We start from the raw sequence: 22,233 nt of genomic DNA, 5'->3' as shown, positions 1-22,233 counted from the left end.
AATCATTGCAACAGCCTGCATGCTGTGGAAGCAGTGTTGAGGCAGTGTGTTTACATTGTTGGGGTGGGACAGGTCCTGTGGCACCTATAAGGGCACCATGTGCATGGGACCTGGCCTTTTGCCCTGGGACACCATACTGACAGTTTCCTTCCCTCCCACTCTGTTTAATCTGTAAAATATGTTAAAGTTTAAAGTTCATGTTAAGACCTGTTTTTGTCACAGCTGCGGGGTAATTTCTGGAGATGGAGCTTGTTGGCAGAGAGTCTGGCCTGCGTGTTGGACTCCCCGGGAGCCTCTTAAGAGGTGGCACATGACAGGCAGTGCCAACCCAGCTGGGACAGCATGGGCATCTCATGTGCCAAGCAATCTGGGGACAGCCAGCTAAGGTTGGTGCCCTTTGGCTTCCGCCCCAAGGTCGCTTCCCATTGGTAGTAGGATTCCAGTAGACAAGGGGATACATGTTCCCTGCTGTGTCCCCAGCCTCTGGAATTTGAGGCACAGATCAGTGTGTTGACTGCTAGGTCATGCTATACCAACCCTCTGGTGTGGGGGGTAATAAAAGCTGTGGCCATGTTTTCAAGTCAAAACTCAGTGTCACGTCTCATTCCAGCCCAATACGCTGTTCTGCAAGTCAACCTGCACATTAACACCTCGCCTCATGACTCTTGCTGGATCGTATTATGACTTAGGGTTGCCAGGTGAAGTCTGAAAACCAGTGCAAGGGTTAGGGTCAGGGTAATTGAGAACGACATCATTATGTCACTTAATCACAATCATCTGTTGTGGTGGCAGAGAAAGTTGGTACCTAAAGTTGAGTGTAGAATTACAAGAGATCCACAGCATGAAATATATTTTAATGTTCTTGATATTTTGCATAACACTTTTTTGTAACTTAAACCATGAGATCAAATCACTGATGTTAGTAGGGAAGCAAAAAATTGAGGTTAAACTTAATACTTACTCCTGAAAATCTAAAAATAGTACAGCCAACTGCTCATTTTAAAGAGATAAAATTCTATTGAGACAGCATTGCTTGCACAGACAGCTGGCATTTCCTAGGCATTAACATACATATTTATATATGCGCATGTTTCCAGAACTAGCCTGAAATGTCTTTCCATTCCAATAACTATTCGTTTTTTAAAAACTGCTTCTTTTCCGAGCAAACTATGAAATGCTAGATTATTTTAAAAAGAAAACTCATAGCACTAACACGTCATGACAATTCTCTAAACATACTAGAATGAGCATTTATGAGGCGGCTATGTTAAAATAAGTGAAACTAGAAAGGAAATAACTATTTTTTCAGTCCATATCCACTGGAAGACCTGAGATTTTATAACACATGTCTAGATAAAATATCTACTGTTTCTTCAAGAGATAATTTCTTGGGATTTTGGATTGCTATCACTATCTAGTACATCTTTATCCTGTTCTTCTACTTCTGGAGCTCAGGATGAAATTGCATACATTATGTTCCATTCTCTATTTTATCTTTACAACTAAGGCAGACTGTGAGCGGGTGGGCAGAAAGGGATCTGCCAGTGTTTGTCTCTTGTGGCCCTTCCTTCCATACTCAGGGAATTGCTAATTGCTGCTGTGGGATGGTAGGTGAAGCCAGGCTGGATTCTGGAGATTTTTGGTGGCGGTGGGGATCATTTGGGCATGAAACTGGGGTCACCATGGGTGGGCAGGTAGTTGTGAATTCCTGTATTGTGCAGGAGGTTGGACTAGATAACCCTGGAGGTCCATTCCAGTTCTATAATTCTATGATTCTAACTACAGTGTGAAATAAGTTTGCCAGGGAATGTGTAAATGGCCCACAGGTTCACAGCAGAATGGGAGTTTGAACCACAGTCAGTGTTTGACTGATACTCTGACTTTAGCACAAAGGTTCTCTATGTGTTTTCTGTCTTACTTTTCATGTTTGCATTTTCCTCTTTTCTTCTATCATACTCCCTTTTGTTTTGGAAAACTATTTGCAATATTCCAAAAGTCAGAAATTGATTGTGTATCACACTGACAATCATAAAATACATTAAACATTGTCAACATTAAATACATAATAAAATAACATGGAAGAGGTTTTTGCTTCGTTCAGCTGAAATCAATTGAGTGATAACAATTGATTCCATCTAGGATGTGCAGTTGGCCCAATATTCAGGATCCCATATCCATGAAATTACATACATAATAGGACACATTATTACAAATCAATATCAGCCATCTTTCCCCGTATGTTTTACCACCAATGTCTGAAGCCCCATCATTATCTCTCTAACCATATTGTCAATTCCCATATTTATATCTGGGAGGATATTGCCAAGGAGTAAAGAACCATAGCTTTTACCTTCTTCCTCTCTCTGCTGTTAAATAATCGCTTTCTGTATTAGTGTAAAATATTCTTAGAGGCAAGGAATAATTATATTGTACATTGTGCAAAATGATGCATCACTTTTTTGACATTGAACTGAGAAGCAATAGCTTATTTTATTATATTATGACTACAGGCTAAGCCCATTGCATTCAGGAGTACAACGAGTGCTAGATTAGGGGTGTGGAGTGGAAGAACTCTGCAAATAGCCTTCCCCTCCCCCTCAGGACCTGGAAAGGCTGCAGACAGCTGTTATGGATCTCACACGGCAGGGATCTGCAGCCTGCAAGCCACAGAGGGAAGTGGAAGGAGAAGGGAGCACTCAGGGGTGGGGGACAGAAGGCGATTGGCTGGCCACTGGACAGACAGGCAAGCCAGTTGGAGGAGGAGGCACTCAGGGGCGGGACAGTCACCCTGAATAGGTGTTAAGCGCTGAGTGGCACTTAAGCCATGAGACATGCTCCTCCTTCAAGGCCTTACCAGAAATATATAGTGGAACGGATTATGAATTATATTAGTACTGTCATAAGGGCCATTTCACATAGTCCAGGTTCCATGTGGAGAAGACCACTGGATAACTCTTTCATTTGTCAAATGGATTCCATTTCAACATTTTCTCCTTTGTGCCACTGCTCTTCACAAGGAGATCGAAATGTGATCCAGTTGTGAAATTCATAGCTGGGCTTCCAAAGCATGTCAAATAGTATTAGCCTCAGGTATAAAGGGTCTTGAGGTTGGTCAAGGACATCAAGTGCTTTCAGGCTTAAGATGGAATTTTAACCCAAAATGTCTATTTCATAATTCATGAATATTACTTGCCACAGAAATGTAGACCTTACATGCCCATAGTGTGCAATCAATATATAGATTCAAATGAATGCAAAATAATTAAATTGTGGGGTACAAAGAAATGCATAGATATTTGTTTAGAGTGGTAAGAAACAAAACCTTTGGAAAAACACACTAATTTTTATCCATTTTTATATTAACCACGTACTTCTTTATAACAACAGGAATTACACCTAGTTTAGGAATAGATCAAGAGACTGCTAAACTGCAGCTGATAACAAAGCTCAAGATAGTCCACCTGGACTAAATAGAGACCTAGGTTTTTTGTCTCATTAGCAATGCTGCTTTCACCATGCCTACTACAACTCTGCATGTCACACTTAATCCAGTCATATCTGCTAATGTCACTTGCCTGCTCACACCATTTGGCATCTGAAATCATTCCACTTTTCAGTATCTAGGATGATGGACTCACATTCTAGCTGTTTCTGAAAAAGTGAGCAGTGACTCATGAAAGCTCATACCCTACCACAATTTTTGTAAGGTGCTACTGGGCTCTTATTATTTTCTACTGATTTAGGAATAGAAGCTTTTTTCCCTCCAGAGAAGCCAGGACTGAAATAACAATGCATTATGTGCCTTTGATTTGAATTGAAGTTCATAGATGGCTTCACAATGCATTTTCAGCATAATGGAATCATATATCATAAGTGATAAATGGCATTTGTCATTGTTAAGTGGTCATTACCACTTGAGGTAATATTCTTCTATAGGATGAAGATTGATAAGAAGCTTCATGCTGTAGTACATTAATCAAAAATAATTTTTTGTAGCAAACTATAATGTTCTGGAGGCTAGACTCCAGTTGCATCATCTCCACTTAATTTATATGTCACAAGTGATACTCTTGGGGGAGAAAATGCCAAGCAGAGAAATTTCCAGCTTTGCTTATTATTCATGTATTAGATATGCATGGTGCTGTTTAGAGTACAAGAATTTAGGTCCTTGCCCTAAGGTGCTTACAACTTTGAACTATGAGATAAGAGGTTTAATGAAGAGAAAAGATACAGAATTAAGATGACTTTGAAAAAACATCTGTTTGTTCAACAGCAAGTATTTAGGGTTAATTTCAACTGGGAGAAGGAGCTTATTATGCAGTCAAAAGTAGGGTTGCTCCAGTCTAATTTTTTTCCTGTGGGCTTTGACTGTAGCAACCTTGCATATGATTGCAGTGTAAGAGGCTGTTCCAAACTCCTCAAGGAGGCAATGGAGTCTTGGATAAAAGTAAAGGACAGTAACAGAAAATTAGAGGACAAAATGTTGCAGCTTGGTGTAGTGATTAGGAGCGTCGACTTCTAATCTGGATTCAAATCAATCTGAATTCAGTAGGATCAACTATGGAAAAAACAAAGAAAATGCAGAGCCAGCCTTGGTGTCAGAAGGCTTTAAACATAGCAACTCATAAGGAGTAGGGAGAGGGAATATGACTTATCCATGCAGTGCTGTCAATTCAAACAACGCAGAGATGGGCCCTCCGAAGTTCATGACTCAGAGCTCAGTTGGACAGAAGTCCCTGGCTTGCAATGAATAAATAAAATAGGAGTTTTATTCTTTGCCAGTGAAGAACTGGTTTGAAGAAGAGTTTGTAATCAAAGCTAAGTAGCATGTTTCCCCATTGTCAAAAATACTGACTGGTATATTTTCTTTTTCAATGCTTTTCTTTTCTCCTCAACTTTTGTGCCAGTAAGAAGAAACTGAAGAAGTAGCATAAGTGGCTATTTCCTTAATGGGAACAGTTGAATCCTTTGTTCTTGGATAATACCTCCTAAGCTACCAAAGAAGTTAACATTTTAGTATCTTGTCAGGTTTTATCTTTTGATCTTTCAGTCTACTGAATGAGTTTAATATTTTAGGGAGGGACTTCAGCAGAATATAATGTCATGCAGTCCATCCTCCAAAACAGACGTTTTCTTCAGAATGACTATCTTTGTAGTCTGGAAATTAGTTGCAATTCTACTGGCTCGGGACCTTTACGGCAGTACTGGATGATTTGGACAAAGATATATAGAGTTTGCAGATGACACCAAATTGGGAGGACTGGCAAATACTCTGGAAGATAGAGACAGAGTTCAACAAGATCTGAACACAATGGAAAAATGGGCAAATGAGAACAAGATGCAATTTAAGTGTAAAGTTCTGCATCTGGGTCAGAAAAATGAAAATCATTCCTACTGGATGGGGGATACGCTTCTAGGTAACACTATGTGTGAATGAGACCTTGGGGTACTTGTGGATTATAAGCTAAACCTGAGCAGGCAGTGTGATACAGCAGTAAAAAAAGGCAAATGCCATTTTGGGCTGTATCAACAGGGGCATCACATCAAAATCACAAGATGTTATAGTCCCATTGTATACGGCAGTGGTCCCCAACCATTTTATCACCAGGGACCACTCAACGCCTTTTACTGAGGCCTGGTGGGGGGGGGGTTAGTTTACTCCTCTACTCTCAACCACTGCCCTAACGCTCTCTGATCGCTATGGTAATGTTTAAACATCCCTTCAAAATAAGATACAGACACGCCACAACAATGAACACAAAGAACATTTTATTTTCATGGAAATTTTAACTCATGACAATGACAAATCAATGGGAACCCTGAGCTTGTTTCTCTGCAACGAGATAGTCCAGACTGGGAGTGATGGGAGACAATGACACCCGAAGTGTGTTGTAAAGGGGGGGGGATGAAGTAAAGGGACAGAGGGGGGGAGAAGGCATCCTTCGGGGCCCACCTCCAATTAATCGAAGGACCACATATGGTCTGCGGCCCACAGGTTGGGGATCGCTAATATACGGCACTGGTCAGACCACACCTGGAGTACTGTGGCAGTTCTGGAGGCCTCACTTCAAGAAGGGCATAGATAAAATTGAAAGGGTACAGAGGAGAGCGACGAGGATGATCTGGGGCCAAGGGACCAAGCCCTATGAAGATAGGTTGAGGGACTTGGGAATGTTCAGCCTGGAGAAAAGGAGGTTGAGAGGGGACATGATAGCCCTCTTTAAGTATTTGAAAGGTTGTCACTTGGAAGAGGGCAGGATGCTGTTTCCATTGGCTGTAGAGGAAAGGACGCGCAGTAATGGGTTTAAACTACAACGATATAGGCTAGATATCAGGAAAAAATGTTCACAGTCAGAGTAGTTCAGCAGTGGAATAGGCTGCCTAAGGAGGTGGTGAGCTCCCCCTTATTGGCAGTCTTAAAGCAAAGGTTGGATACACACTTCTCTTGGATGTTTTAGGATTCTTTGGGCTGATCCTGCATTGAGCAGGGGGTTGGACTAGATGGCCTATATGGCCCCTTCCAACTCTATGATTCTATGATTCTTCTATAGAGCAGGGTATTGATTAGCCCCAACTCCAAGACCACAGACTGATTTGTTCTATAGGTTTTATATAGAGTTTAAATAGCCCCATGGGACAAGTCCCACACTGATGAAAACTAGTCTACAACAAGTCCAATCCCTGAAGAAATGTTTAAACCATTCCAAAGCACTTCCTCCAATACCTACTTCAACTTCGAAACACATCAGCAAGATGCCATTGTTCACCCAAACACAGCACATCAATACGAGTAACAAGGAAGTTCAACCCTTGACTATGTGTAAACAGAGATCAACTAAAACCATTAGAGTTGTCTCTGTCCCATGTCCTGTTCTGAATCTAGACCTAAAGGGGTGCAAAATAGATGAGTCATCCAGGGAGACCTGGAGCTCTTTTGCAACCACTGTTTCAGTCTCCATGCCCAGAACATTCTTCTATAGCATCAATATTCATGTAGTGGATGGATAACTTATTCTTCGAATAACTGAGAGAAAATATCATGAGTCAGTCATTGCTTTATGATGAAAATCAGGAACTTGTTGATGTGATTCTTACAAGATTTAAGTAATGAGGACGCACAGGGATCCAGAATATAAATAGGGGCATTCACAGTTCCCAAGATCCTGTTGATATCTATCACGGTATGAAACTAAAATGATCCATTAATAGAGCATATGGTTCATTATACCCTTGTACTGCCTGAGATTACCCAAATGAAAATGTTACCCAAATTGTAGCCGTAAAATAATTACAATAGAGTCACAAGTAATCTTTAGGTCCCTGTAATTTAAGGACTCAGATCCATCTTCTTTGCAGTCAATAACATCACTTATTTTCAAAACTTTGGGATCCATGATGATGATGACCAAATGACTTGCAGTGTCATGTGAGATTGTTTCGAATATAAGCAGATGTGATAGAAATGACCTTTCTTGGGCCATCGATAAATTCTCTATGAACCCAATCAGCATCTAAGGACTAGATGAAGTGGGAACTTATACTATGTCCTTTTGTTGTAAACATGCCAATTTTAGTGTGAATTATAACAAATGTGGATCACAAAGTAATTATCATCCAGTCCTTTGGTCTGAAACTTACTAGTTGGTGGTGTCAATCAAATCCTAATGTCCCTTGAGAATGAATTTCCCTTTCCTTATCTTAATGGCACATCCATACTTTTGAAGAGATAAACTCTGGTAGAATTTAGATAGCCAAGCTCATCCATACTAAAATCCAGACACAAAAGCCAAGTAATGTATCTTTTAAAGACCAACTGGTTTATCTTAATTTTTTTTAAAAAATGTTGCATGGCTTTTGTTTTGGGATTCTGCTAGTCTATCCTATTTAATTTTTACAGTGACCCACAGCTGCTTCTCTTTAGTATATTAAATGATGTCTAGCTTTGAAAGAAGTACTCTCAATTCACCTGACCATGGAAGCCTTATTAACATGGGCTAATCCCAAATTAGCAAATTACTTCAACCCCCCTAGAAGTTAATTGGACTGCTTCCTCAGAAGATAAGCCACTTATATCTTGGCACCCCCTTTTTAAAAGAGGCTTGCATGGCTATGGATTAAAGTCTGACTTCTTGGGAAAATGCTGCTTATTATGTTTCTAACTGAAATGTATGTAATTATATTTTAGCTCTATAACTCTTTTTAGGACCAATTCTGTAGAGCAGGGGTAGTCAAACTGCGACCCTCCAGATGCCCATGGACTACAATTCCCAGGAGCCCCCTGCCAGCAAATGCTGGCAGGGGGCTCATGGGAATTGTAGTCCATGGGCATCTGGCGGGCCGCAGTTTGACTACCCCTGCTGTAGAGTATTATGAATGTGAAGCTAGATAGATAAGTTTGAAGTTTTGTGGCTTTTTTGTTTTATGGAGAAGCTGAAACCACCAGCTCTCAGAGTCTGGAAAGCCTAAGTCTCTGTACTATCTACCATTCATGTGAGAGAGCATTTAACCCCATATGAAAACCTAAAATGCACCTTCAGGAAATATTTCATGGAATATACCAGACACCTTGTAAAAGAGAGGGGGTAACCCTTCTCATGGGACTGGTTCATCATTCCTTCAGCCAGCCATGGAGGTCACCTCTGATTCTGATAATTTATTGTAATGTTATTATTTCTGGGACTTCCAGAATGGTAGAAAAGATTTAATCTAACTTGATGCTGTAGCTCTGCATTGTTTCTAGAGTCTGGAAAACATTCAGTGACATTTTGCAAGAATATTTGTCTGTCATCTCAGGGTATCCAAAGGAACTTGATAACCACTTACTGTCATTGGTGGGTCGCAGGTCCAAAGGAAAGAATATTCACATATTAACGTGAATTTTTGTACAGTAGGATATAGTTGCTCAGCATGTCCATCACGAAGAACTGATTTTTATACCCTGCATTTTACATACCCAAAGGAGACCAAAAGCAGTTTACAAATCCCTTTCCCTCCTTCTCCCTACAACAGACACCCTGTGAGCAGGGCCGGTTCATCCATGCAGCCCATGTAGCACATGTTATAGACCTTGCACTTCCAGGGGCCCCACACTGTGCCTTCCCCCCATGGAACAGGGCTGTAAACTCTCTCCTTCCCCCTTTTCCTTCTTTAATGACTCTCAGAATGATACCCATTTCCAGTCTGGCTGCTCTCACTCTAATTTTCCTCTGCTAAAGGTAAAAGGTAAAGGTACCCCCTGTGCAAGCACTGAGTCATATCTAACCCTTGGGGTGACGCCCTCTAGCGTTTTCATGGCAGACTCAATACAGGGTGGCCTTGCCAGTGCCTTCCCCAGTCACTACCGTTTACCCCCCAGCAAGCTGGGTACTCATTTTACTGACATTGGAAGGATGGAAGGCTGAGTCAACCTTGAGCCGGCTGCTGGGATTGAACTCCCAGCCTCATGGGCAGAGCTTTCAGACTGCATGTCTGCTGCCTTACCACTCTGCGCCACAAGAGGTTTCTCTGCTAGGGCCCCATGAATCCTTTAACTGATTCTGGTGCTACAGTCCTCAAAAATCCTTAAACCACTCCTGCCTTTGCGGTAGGTGGGACTGAGAGAGCTCTATCAGAACTGCTCTGCAAGAACAACACTAAAGAGAACTATGATTTGCTCAAGGCTACCCAGCTGACTCCATGTGGAGGAGTGAGGAATCAAACCTGGTTCTCCAGATTAAAGTCTGTTGCTCTTAATCACTACACCAAGCTGGCTCTAAAGCTATGTCTGAATGAAACAAAACCAGTATCTATTAATCTTATCCTGATGCAGTCAAACACTTTCATAAATACACTCAGCGATGCTCGAGTATTATTCATCATCCAGTTTTCTCAGACAATAGTGAATTCATCCTTTGTGACTCTTTCTTGCTGCTAAAATCCATAATAAAGTTAAAATCTGCAAGATACAACTGAGCCCAAACAGCAATGTAGTTATGAGATGGACTGTTCTGTTACCTGATTTCTGAACTGCATCAAAGAAGCCTCTGAGGGTAACAGGGAACTTTTTTTCTAATGCAGCCAGGTAAATTTCATCTTCAGTCACCTGTGTAGATTTGTAGAAATGTTGCTGGTGGCATAGGAGCTCCTGTTGATTTCTTTTTCAATGCCAACCTTTCTAAACCAACTGGGAAGAAAAGCAACCCTCTGGTGTCCTCATAAGCAAAGGGGGAAAATTGTTACACACTAGTCAGAGCAAGAAGAAAGGCCTTGAATAAGGCTAGACATTCGTTAAAATTCCAGATTTGATGGATTATAAAAGGAAGCACATTCATGCTTAGAGGGTTATTAGAAGATCTGAGAACTCATGCTGGCATAACTTCTGTAGCAGTATTAATCATAGCACTTCAGTAGAAAAGACGTGGAATAAGATTAAAAAGCTCAATGGCAAAGAGGTCAGATCATTTGCAATACCTACTTTAATTAAAGGTGAAGCCGCTGCTGATTGAAATATACAAAAATGTTAACATGCTAGGTGGGATCTTACAAAATGTGAACAGTGGCAATAACTAGAGGATGTTGATTTCTCCCACCACCCACTCCTGTGTTCACAAAAGCCTTTTATTACACTTAGTAAAAAAGGAAGCATCTAATTGCATTCTTCATAACAGGAATGAAGTGCTAAATATTGCAAAGCAGTTCCATGGTACTTCAAAAACTAGTTTTTGGTAGAGATGTTTTGATTTGTGGAGAAACATTTCTGAACTTCATTTGGAAATTTAACCAGGACACCACGCAAAAAAATTAAAAAGAGATAATGGTTCCTCATCAATGTGTTATCTAGTGCAGTGGTCCCCAACCTTTTTATCACCGGGGACCTCTCAACGCTTGACATTTTTACTGAGGCCCACTGCCCTAACGCTCTCTGACTCTGGTCGCTATGGTAATGTTTAAACATCCCTTCAAAATAAGATACAGACACGCCACAACAATGAACATAAGGAACATTGTATTTTCATGGAAATTTTAACTCATGAGAATGACAAATCAATGGGAACCCTGAGCTTGTTTCTCTGCAACAATCCCATGTGCGCCTGCCGGATTGTGGATGAAGTAAAGGGCCGGGGGGGAGGGGAGAGAAGGCGTCCTTCGCGACACACCTACAGTTAGTCGACGGACCACATGTGGTCTGCAGCCCACAGGTTGGGGATCGCTAATCCAGTGAAAGTGCACAGGGTGAAAGGCGTGATGAGGCCCCTCCTTGCTGCCACACTGGGCTCAGAAGATGACCTCTCCCACTCTTTTAAAGGTGAGTCCCTGGGTCACACTGTCCACTGACCCATCTCACATTTAATGTATCATCTAATCTTTTTGATAAAAGATCACCTTACTCTGGTGCAGGTGTAGGGTAATTAGGACTGGGAGGCACAAGTTCAGATGGCCAGACTGCCAAAGAAGCTTGAGCCAGTCACACATTTTCAGCCAAACCAGTTCCAAGGGCTGTTGTGAAGCCAGAGTGCAGGAAAGGAAAACAAGGCAAGCCATTTTGAACCCTTGATTGGAGGGAGGTGGGTGGAAATCAGAGTATAACTGAAATGCTGTTGATGCTTCCTTACTGTATTGAGGCTATTCTGATCGTAGCGATGGTAGAGTTTGTCATGTGGCCTTGATATTTTGTCTTTACACTTGATACACTATCTTAAAAAATAGAGGCTTGGCATTTTATACACTTGTCCAACTCTATGTTTGATTCCTATCCCATTCTGCAAAGTAAATTGAATTACTAGCCAGGATTGTGTGTGCTTACATGGTTCTGTTAACAAACCCATTATTTAAAGCTTGTTAATCAATGATAACTAAAAGACCACATAGGTTGGTGTGGAGATTTTATATTGTTAGGCTACTTTTACTCTCCCCAAAACCCATTTAGTTTCTGGTCTTGCATTGTGCTTTCTATAATAAATGTGGAATGTCACAGAATAAGAATATATGATTGCTGAAGAAAAAACCCATCTGCTTCCCCCCCATATATTTATTTTTCTAAGCTGCATGACTGATAAATAGCATTTCTAATTATTTCAGATTCTGTGGATTATTTCACACTCCCTAGGCACTCATTGATTTCAGTGGGATCATCATGAGGTGTAATAGAAGGAGGATTGATCTCCTGAGTGGTAACTATATTATTAGGTATTTTGCTTTAAGCAGGTAGCAGCCAACTCTGGGAGCATTGAAGCCGGGAGGGGGGTGAATCAAGGATTTCATCAGTGGTCCTTTTAGCAGGTTATTTGAAATTAACTCAAGCATTCTGCTATTTTAATAGCACCTTTCTTCATTATATTGCCACTGGTTTCCTGAAGAAGATTCAGAATGAAACATAATTTAAGCACTCTAGTAAGCATATATAAAGAAGAATTCCATCACAGTTGATCTAAGAACATGAGCAAGGTTTACCTTTAGTATCAAAGAGGTTTTGTATAACAAAGGTACCACCTGCATTTGCTAGCCAATTCTGTTAATGAAACTCAAGGAAATAGAAAGGTCCTTTCTGCATCTGAGTTATTAGAGAGCCACTACCAGTCTGACCAAGGGTCTGACTGAACAGAAGCAGCTTCATGTTATATATTAATATATTCATAAGCAAGGAATTTAGATTTCCCTCCCTCCAGCTGTATATTGTAGTTTCTTCTGTTCCTGATTTGAGGCAAACCATTGTAAATTAGGGTTGCCAGGCTTCAGGTCATGGCTAGAGATTGCCCACTGCTACACCTGATCTCCAGATGACATAGATCAGTTCACTTGGAGAAAATAGCCACTTTGGAAAATAGATTCCATCATATTAAACCCAATGCAGTTCCACCCTCCCCAAACTCTGCCCTCCTTAGGATCCATCCCCAAAATCTCCAGGTATTTCCCAACCCAGAGCTTGCAACCCTATTTGTCATCATATTTCAGCCAGGAAGTTAGGGTTTAAATTTGAATGCCAGAGATTTGACAGATTTTCAGGCTGATTTTTGAGCATAAACTTGGTTTGGATTTAGTAATGTGTTCCAGTTCCTTGTTGTTACTGCCCACTTACCTATCTTTTCCTCGAAACCTACAAGAAGGGGAAATTAGTGGAACTCTGCTAGATTTCATTAAGGAGGCCTGTGGGTTTCACTGAAACATAACCCATATTTTCCTGTATAATTTGAGATCTAAATTACTGGAAAATTGAGACAGGAGATGGGAATCACAGCATACAAATCAGGTTACTGACCTGCATGTGGGACGGGAGTTCTCTTGGAACTACAACAGACCTCCAGATAGCAAGTCTTCTGGAGGAAATGGCAGTTTCAGGGAGTGGCCTCTATGGCATAGCATCCCTACCAAACTTCCTCCTGTTCTTAAACTCCACCTTCCCCAGACTCCACCCCAAAATATTCAGGAATTTCCTAAGCCAGAGGTGGCAGCCTTGAGAAGGAAGAAGGGGGAGGAGGTTTATGTCCTAAGGTTTTGATCCATTACTGCCAGACATTGTTTGGCATTTATGTGAACTAAGCCATATTTATTGCTAGGGACAGGGAGGTGGACATCTACAATAGGTTTGAAACAGATTTACACATTATGGACTTCTTGAAACACAGATAACTAAACTTGTGGAAGTGCCGAGAAATGCCACTGGGAACAGGCCCGGTTTAAGGATTTGCAGGGCTCATAGCAGCAGAACCAGCAGGGCCCTAGCAGACCACAACTGGCGCTGTTCTTTATGCGGCACAAGTAACAGTGCGGCACCTTCCCAGGGATAGTTTGGAACTCTGGAAGCAACTGATCCCTTCACTTTGCTGACAACATTTAATAAAAACTGAACTCTAAACCTCCTTAGCATAAAAAAGAAAACAACCTTTTTAAAAAATTGAGTACACTCAGAGACTGTCATCCTCTCAGAGGGCACCTTCCTGCCTCAGCTGCCCCCAGCAGCTCCAAGCAACCCCCCCCCCCAGCAACGCCTTCAGCTTTGTCCTTCAGTGGCTATTCCAGTTTGCGGGGGGGGGGGAGGCTCTGGCATTCCCTTCAAAGGTCTTCTTGTGGGGGAGTCTGTTTCTTTGAAGGTGGGTGGCCTTGGCAGGCTGTGGAGATGACCATCAAATACAGCACGTGCCGCAACCAGAGCATTCCTTTCCATTTTCTCCTGTTGCGCTTTGTGCCTGTGTGTGTGAATGTAGTAAAATGGATAGCTAAGAGTTAACTGAAACCTGATTAGGAGTGCAGGGAAACTCCACCCCCTAAATTTGTTCTTTTTCCTTTGCTTTCAGTTCCTATGTTAGTTGGCATTGAGTTGCAATAAAACATGTTTGGAAGCTCCTGTTAGTATGTATATTTATTCCCTCCCCCCATTACAAAAGTGAACCTCTGAGATTCTTCTTGGATCTTATCTGAAACTGGACTTTCCTACAGGGCTGAGGTGAAAGGGCGGGAAAAGATGGGGGATGGAGGACTTCTTGCCCATCTTCTGCAACATTGCAATGAACAAAATGGTTAACAGGATGGAATCCAAAAACTGCCCCAGGTCTGGCTAGCTGACTTCCCCCCCCCACACACACACACCTGCCACTGCCATCTCCTCTCCAACTCCTCCTCTGCAGCTTGATGATCCAGGCAATGAGGCTCCTTGCCCCAGTCAAAGCCCATGAGGCAAAAGAGCTCCAGAAGAATACATATAAGCTCTCTGTGCCTGCACTCTCTTTCAAGCTGTCACTCAGTTCAGTGGCTGTTTCGACAAGGAGGGGCAGGGCCCCTTGAACCGTGGGGTTCATAGCATGTGCTGTAAGTGCTACACAGATAAACCTGTACTGACTGGGAAATGCATCACTCCAGGCCTGTATTGTCACACAGCTATAATTCCAAGAGCCCTCTAAGGAGATATGGTATTAACTTAGGGCCATTCTGCACAACCGCCAATGTAGCCAAATGTAAGCGCTATTGTAAAGCGCTACAATAAATAGCGGCAGGTCTTGACAATGCACACAGCTGTTTCTAGCAGAAAAAAAGGCTCTCCCACTAGCGCTGTTTTCATTACCCACAAGTTTCCGGTCTCGCCATAATTGCAACAAAGGAGGCAATATTTTTCCATGCTTCTTCCTGCCCCTGGCCATCAATCAAACAGAACAGCCAAATGAACGGTTGTATTCATGCTCCCAGAAAGCCCCTTTCCCTTTAAAATCTGCTTTTTAAAAACTCAAAAACACCAGTAGCAACAAATATTTGTTCATCTGATGTTTCAGAAAGACCTTTTCATTGGTGTAGGAGCTGGCACTTAATCGTTTACATGCTCTTCAAGTAAAATCAAATTTTTCCCCTTGATGGGTGCAATTTCTAGCCGAAAATAACAGGCAGTGTCGAACAGGGGGCTGTATTGTGCTTGGAAAGTTTAAAGCCAATTGCAGAACGGAGATTTGTTTTACTGTTAAGCACTTCTGTGGAGGGACTTCAGCCGAAGAAGTCTCGCTTATTCATGCTTTTGCCAGTTTAAGGGGGAAAAAATGGTGATCGTGTCTCCAGAAGCTCGGGGGCGAGAGCTAGGGAGGAACATTCTTTCTACTGCTGTATTGAGAATACACATGTCTTTTTTGGATGTGTTGCAGGTTGTTCTCAGGAGTGAAGCGATTTCCCGAAAAGCACTACATCGAAGCGCTTTTTGCGGGAATGTTGCAGGAGTGTTGCGACATTGTGTACGACATAATCTTACCATGTGTAGTAAAGAAGATATTCTAGAAGAATGTCTGTGTAAATGGGTCCCATTTTCCAATTCAGCCCACATCCCTCTAAAATACCCTGATTATACAAAAGAGAACCCTCTCACCTCTTCTTAGTCTTATGCTAGAAGTTTACTGTAGTTAGGTTCTATATCCAGTTTAAAGAAATGTCTCTCAGCTGGGCGGGGCATTAGTTTGTACTTGCAGTCATCCTTTTATCGACAATTTGGGAGGGGCATAATACAATAGCTTTGCCGAGCTAATTTAAGCAATAAAAATACCACACTAGAAAGCTCAATAGGAGTAAAGTATTCAAAACATCCTCAGATAGTGAAACACATTAAACTTGGGATGGAGGTTCAGCAAGAGGCCAAATAAATAGTGTGTAAGGGTAAAGCAGGGGCTATAGTAATCTATCCAAGCTGGTTCAAACAATGTTTGTTCCCAAGGCAGCAAATAATCCTAATTAATCCAAAAGGGAGAAGAACCAAGAGTGCCTCATGAGGGTCCACAAGCAGGGCATTGCCACTGATAAGACATGACTACCTTTGTTTTAATGAATTATTCTGATATTTTTGATGGGATAATGGCTAGAAATTTGTTTACTTTGTCTGCTGAGTCTAGCAGGAAGAAATTAGTCCTATGTTTAAATGGCAGAGGCAAGGAGTGAGAAGTAGGCATGTGCAAAAAAGAAAAAAAAAGGAGGTGGAGGAACTGTTTCAAATTCGGCCCAAATAAATTCAGCCCAAATCCAAAGCACTTGAAGCACTTTTCCCTGTGCTGGATTTGACCAAATTGATTCAGCCAAATCCAGTGATTTGATGCCATTAAAGTCAACGGGAAAATTTTCCATTCTCTTTATTCCATGCTCTGGTGGGATGGGGGTTCAGGTAGAGGCACCAAATATGCAGTGTAGCTGTAGATGCATCTCCTCAAAAGTGCCACTTCCTCAAAGGAACTCCTCAAAAGCTTTAAAAATATTAGGCCATGGGGTCCAGTTCTATGGGCACTCTGTTTTTGTATTCCCCCCCCACTCACCATTGGAAACAATGGAGGTCGGATGGGGCACCTCTTTGGGTGCCTGTAAAATGGACCCCTGGGCTTTGGTCAACACCAAATAAATTTATTTGGGGCCAGGGATCACCAGAAAAATCTGTATTTGTCATAGCAGTCTTCAGGGAACATACTGGGAGAGATAGGCCCATAGGTACACAGGGCCCAGACCACATAAGGCCTTAAAAGTTAATGCCAACACCGTGAACATGATTTGGAACTCCACTGGTGTCCAATGCAGCTGGTGGAGGGCAGGTCAAATATTAGCCTTCCATCGGATACCTATCAGGATCCGAGCAGCTGCATTGTGTACAAGTTGTAATTTCTGGATCATAGTCAAGGATAGGCCCATGTAGAGCAAGTTACAGTGGTCCAGTCTAGAGGTGACCATTGCATGGATCACAAGCCAGTATATAGTTCCCTAGCCATCTGAGGTTTAGAGCTGGGTGGCAGCCCCAAGCCAGGAATATTGCTGATTGGCCCAACTCCCACAACCCTTTACTGTGGCCCCCAGTCCAGAGGAGGTAGGCATGCAGGCTCAGCCTTCTCCAAAATTGTATCCAGACCAATGCCTAAACTGCCAAAAGTTGTGGCAAGAACATAAAAGATAACCAAATCCACAAACTACCACAAAACACTAAACCAAGGAAGGATGGACAGGGAAGCAGGAGCCAGTTAACAATGCTGACTGCAGTAGCAGCCCAGTATATGCAAGTTGAGGGGCCAGCATAACAACTTTGGTTTCCAGGTCCACATGGATGCCCTGCCTTTCTCAGAGGTCCCAGGCACTCTATTGATTGCTACTGCTGCAGTTGGGGCCAATCACTATGGCTCCCTGCTCAGCCACAGGGAGCAAACTCAGCAAAGTTTCCCCCTTTGCTTGCTTTTCAGTTGTGTGGCTGTAAACATGGTTGTGCATTAGTCAGGGCTCCACTACTTGATATTGTACTAAGCAATAAGATAATACACAGGATGGGAAGGTAACAAAGAAAAAGGTATCTTTAAAATATACTTAATTGGAGCATCCAAAGAGGAAGGTTTGGGGAAACTGAAATGGGTGCAGATACAGGAAATGGCACAAATGCCAATTAAAGTACCAATCTTAACAAGCCATCTTGGAGAGAACATAATGCAAAAAGCTGTTTAAATTGTGAAACTGTGCAGAACTCAAGTTTTTTTGCAGTTCTGGGTGCTAATATTCTTCACTTATTGCCAGAGTTTAAAATTATCATTACAGTGTAAAAATATCACCAGGCAAATAGCCTCTCTCTTTCATGAAGTGTGTTAAATATAGCCATTACTCAAGTAAACTGAAAATGAAACACTTGAAACTGGAAATGAACAAACAGGAGACAGCCTAGTTGTAAAAATACATTAAGGTTATTTTGTAAGGACTTGGTGGATTGACAAATGTTTGGTGCCTTTTAGAAAGGCTGTGTTTGTACTTTAATTTTCTTGTTGTGGGTGTTTATTTGCACACAAGCATGTATATGAGTGAAATGGCAGAATTCAGAGTAGATAATAGGACTGCCAATGGACCTGGGAGGAAAATCCTGCTCCTTGAATAGAGGCTTAATGTGACATTTGAAACTTTTTATCTTATGAAGGTTAATGACCTTACATGAAGCCTCTATTAAAGGGACAGAACACACACACACACACACACACACACACACACACCCCAACCCTTTCAGGCCTGTTGGCACACAGCAGAGAACAGTCTAGTTCCTGCATCTTAGCAGAGTTGCCAAATATAGAAGAAAAGTGATCTGAGATCCATTTAATAAACTCCACATTTTTTATGCTTTAGGAAGAGAGAGCAAAAGAGTTGCAGATCAATAATTCAGAACGTGCCATTTTGGACTCTTTCAAGTACTGGGACAGTAAACAGAATTGATCACCCTGGAGATTACTATGCCAAAAGAACTATGGATGAACTGTGTATACTATGGAAGAGCTGTGTATTTATGTGAGTTACATCTTCCTCTGAGCCAAACTGTAAGCCAAATGGCATCCCTCTGTCCGCCATAGGAATATGCAGCCATTTTTAAGGCTTGGATGGGGCATGATTCTGAAAACCAACTGATCAGTACCCTGGCTGAGAACAAAACCCAGGTTTCCCCTAAAGGGGGTTTGAAAAAAATGGTGCAGATGCAAGAGGCAGGATTCCCAGTGGCAATGGAGATGAGGATGGGTGTGCTGTGTGATGAGAGAGCAGCCGGTGTAGATGCAGGGATAACTGCAATGCTTAACAATTGTTGCCTTTCACCTTCACTGCCACCAGAACTCCTCACTTTCTTTTACTGCATTGTTTTCAGGCCTCCACCCAGCTGGGATCCAGAATGTTGGCTTTCCAGATTGGGCACATGAAGTATTTTAGAAAGAAATCCCCCAAACTTACATTGGTAGTTTATCCTTGTAGGACACAGAGACAAGCAAAGTTGGCCAGTTTTGGGATGCTTAATCTGGTGACTGGAGCTTTGTAGAAAGACAAATCTTTCTACAAACCCACAAAGAGGCCCAGGTATAGATAAATATGAAATATAAAATAAAATACATTGGGCGTATTTTAAATATTTAAACATGATAAAAAGTATATGTAGGTTTTTTTTAATGGATTCCCTTGGTGACTGTTGCCAGGCAAGCGACAATCTAAGTAAAAGGCAAGGGAGAGGGAGCAGATTATGAGGGAGGATTAATTGAGGTCAGACCTGGATTTACAGTTACCACTTCCCACCTTCCATTGCAGCCTGGCAATGTCACTTTCAGAAAATGGCAGGGAGGTGTGACCAGTTGACATCACTTACCTTGAAGCCTACACAAATTTTCAGGAGTTACTCCACAGTCATAACATTGACAAAAGTTGTTCTAGTTACAGAACTGAGTCTTCTACACAGTGTCTGGACAACTAGAGCAGATTTGGCAGTGAGATGTTGGGTAGCGAGGTGTTAATTCCCAATCTGGGCAAAATTGCAAGGAAAATTCTTCTAAGAAAAGAAGGAGAATCCCTAGCAAGTTAGAAAAGGGAAATATATGTATATTTCCTCAGACTGATGTGTGAGAAAGGTCTTCAGACTCTGAAATAGGCAACAGGATACTGGCTCATCTAGGAGGGGAGATAGTTGAAGTGCTAGGAAACAGTATCTACCTTCTAGGAGTCAGGGGAGTTCTAGGGAACTTAAAACGATAAAGATAAAAGATACTGTTTTAGGATGAACACAGTTACAAAACCTCTCAGGTTAAAAGAAATCTTAACATCTGAAAGAAAAAACTATGAACATCTAAAAAGTCTGTAACAAAGAACTTGAAACTGGAAAATAGCTGATTTGTATGAAAAGAATTATTTCTCATTCCAACTAACCTTTCCCTCTTTTGTAAAATAAAATATTTTATTGTTTTGTTGTCTAAAATGCCTCAGTGACTTTCTGATAAAGAGTTATAAGAAAGAAGGATCTATACTACTCCAAAAGGTTCCAAGGCCAAGTTAGAGCCCAAGTATCCAACAGGGACAAGGTGAGAAAACAGACCGTTTTTTAAAAAATCAAAAAAGAAACCATGCCACTAGGCCAGCTCAGGCTGTGATGAAACATTTCATTTTGGAGGGAAATTTTACCTTTACTGCAGCAATCAAACATCCCTTGCATTGACTCACAGGAGGGCATTTTTGAGCTGGAATAAGACACAACACACCATTGTTGGGTATAAACAAGGCCACAACTTTATTACCTCCCCACAGGAGGGTTGGCACAGCATGGGAGAGGGAGCCTCACCTAGCAGTCAGGCAGACTGCACCAACACCCAACAGAGTCCAGAGGCACCCTGGGGATCCACACTGTTCCCCGCTGGAAGAATGGATCCTCTTGTCTACTGAAGTCTGCCGCTAAGGGAAGTGAGCTATGCAGGGGAGCCAAAGGGGTGCAAATCTCAGTTGGCTGCCCCCAGGTCACCTAGCAAAACAAGCCTCTGGCCTCCCCGCCAGGTCAGCCACGCTCGTTTATGTGCCACCTCTTATGAAGGCCCCGAACCCCAGGGAGTCCGATCTTACACTGGACTCCCTGCCAACAGGCTCCATCCCATGCAAACCCACAGCTATGACGAAATCTTAACTGTGAAACATCCACCTCAAACACCACCAAAAGGCTTTTACCAGATCAACATAGGGTGGGTGGGTGGGTGGAAATCTCTCCACAGTGTGCTGAGCAGAGAGGCCGGAACCCAGGCACTTGGTGCCTTTTTAGGAATTGTGGGTCCTGCCTGCCCCTGTTTGATGCTGCACATGCTTCATGTACAAAGTTCGCGCTGCAGCAAGCCACTGGGTTGGTCACATCTGCCTCCAGGAAGTCCTCCACAATGTCAACCAGCGGCTGCAGTGAGTCTTTGCCACACACTGTCGAATGGTTAACATGTTTTGTTCATTCTGTGGACAACTGGTTAATATATTGAGACATAAATAGAAATATTCTAATACTGGGAAACCTTCTCCTTCACTTCTGAGAAGTAACTACACATTGTTTCCATTTCTTTGGGCTTGGGAATGGCTCAGAGACATTAACTGCTCATTCTGTATTCAAAATACAAACCACCTACCATTTTTGCATGCCAAATGTAACATTTGTGATGAGAAATCAAATATGATAATTTTCCTGATTTACCAAAATGGGAGGAAAGCATGAATGGAATTGTGTGGCATGTGAATGTATTTATCTCTGATTATATGGAATTGTCAGTGAATCGCAATATCAGGTCCCACCACCATGATTTCAATGTAATTGATTTATTGCATCTCTGTGTTTGATCAGGTTAGGGAGCATGAGAGCAAGGCTGGAGAAGAACATCACACACAGCTTTAGAACAGCTTTTGACCAGGGTGTAAGGATGCCCCCACCTTCGCCCAAGGCCAGGGACAGTCAAGCCTAAACTTTGAAAGAACTTCCTAAAATTTACACTGACACACCTCTCTGAGGCCAATTCATCTCATGGTTAATGAGAAGCTCAAACTGTTAAATCTACTTAGCCACCTGCAGCGCAAACTATTAGAATTACAACGGATTAAATCCAAATTGAAAATCCCAGTTCATAAAGGGAAAATTCATTCTAGTTAACCCATACACCTGTTTCCATATATCTCAGATAACTCCTTTGTAAATTTATTAGCTTCACTGGTTTTATAGTCAGTTCTTTTATATTAAAAATGTTAGGGTGTTCTGATCAGATTATCTCATGTAATTGTGAAAGTTTGAGCATGGTGAATTTGCCTGCTGATCATTGTTTGATGCTGTAATCCAGTACAGGTTAATTTAGGGTTTTAGAGGTCAGCACCCAACATTTTAAGTTGAGCTAAAAACCAACTTGAAGCCAATGTCATTAATGTAAAATTGGAGATGTATGATTTATGAAGAACTGACATATTTTGGCTAAAACAAAACTCTGTGATCTATTTTCAGAGACATGTCTACTTTGAGCATATTAC

Source organism: Paroedura picta, chromosome 6 (assembly GCF_049243985.1).
Source record: "Paroedura picta isolate Pp20150507F chromosome 6, Ppicta_v3.0, whole genome shotgun sequence".
NCBI lineage: Eukaryota > Metazoa > Chordata > Lepidosauria > Squamata > Gekkonidae > Paroedura > Paroedura picta.
The sequence above is the reverse complement of the archived record's forward strand: the minus strand, read 5'-3'. Positions refer to the sequence as shown.